At 31.6% G+C, this 1,005-nt stretch overlaps 1 non-coding gene across 1 annotated transcript; it reads left to right on the forward strand.

Moving 5' to 3' along the window:
* Positions 1-436: 436 nt before the first annotated feature.
* On the forward strand, positions 437-524 carry TRNAS-GCU. The gene has a single exon. It is a non-coding gene; the product is annotated as a tRNA-Ser (tRNA).
* Positions 525-1,005: the final 481 nt, after the last annotated feature.

The raw sequence follows: 1,005 nt of genomic DNA on the forward strand, positions 1-1,005 counted from the left end.
TTTTATTTTGATCGAATTTTCTATTGCATATATTTTATTTTACCTTTATAAAAATGGGAATTTTTTCTTGTTGCTTGAATATTAACTATTCAATTAAAATGAAATATTACAACTATAACAGGCATTTTTGTTTTCAAATTCGTTGGAACAAAAGAGGCCCGGCTGGGTACTGACCAGACCAGGCCATGAGAAAAAGAGGGTCCTTTCGAACAAAATCAAGACAAAGAAAAGAGTTCTTCTTTATTTTTCTTGATATTCTTGGCTCTTCTGAGCCCTTCCTTTACTTTAGATAAAGAGATAAAGACTTTAGATAAAGAGATAAAGGAAATTGATGATAAAAGTTGTACATATCTATATAATATAGAAAGAAAAAAAGAGAGAAAGAAAGATTCTTATCTTATGTGCTATCTCATGTAGTAATTATCTTTTTCAATTGGGAGAGATGGCTGAGTGGACTAAAGCGGCGGATTGCTAATCCGTTGTACGAGTTAATCGTACCGAGGGTTCGAATCCCTCTCTTTCCGTTGATGACTTGATTTTTTTTTTCAAATTTCGAAATCCTTTGTTCTTATTCTTAGTTAAATGTGTGGAATAAACCAAATCCTAATAAAATTTTAAAATCAAGCAAGGAAAAACCTTTTTATTTTATTCTTCACGTCCAGGATTACGTCCGGGATCATTAGATAGGAATCCAAAGATGAAGAGAGAAACAAAAAATATCCCTACTGTGTAAACGAAGAGTTTTAGAGTAAGCATTACACAATCTCCAAGATGATTTTTTTTTGAAAAAAAAAAAGAGAATAGATCATCCATTTTTCTACCGCATATCCTAGTTTGACACCAAGCAACGAAGCTCTTTCTCTAAAAGAATTTTTCTAAATTCTTTTCTAATAAGAGTTTGTCATTAACCAAATTTTTATATACACAAGAGGAGCCTAATAAGGTCTTTCACTCGAAAGGAAAGTGCAAAAAAAGAAGGAAATAAGTTAAGCCGGATTTCTCGTG

This window comes from Capsicum annuum, unplaced genomic scaffold (genome assembly GCF_002878395.1).
Source record: "Capsicum annuum cultivar UCD-10X-F1 unplaced genomic scaffold, UCD10Xv1.1 ctg71812, whole genome shotgun sequence".
Lineage (NCBI taxonomy): Eukaryota > Viridiplantae > Streptophyta > Magnoliopsida > Solanales > Solanaceae > Capsicum > Capsicum annuum.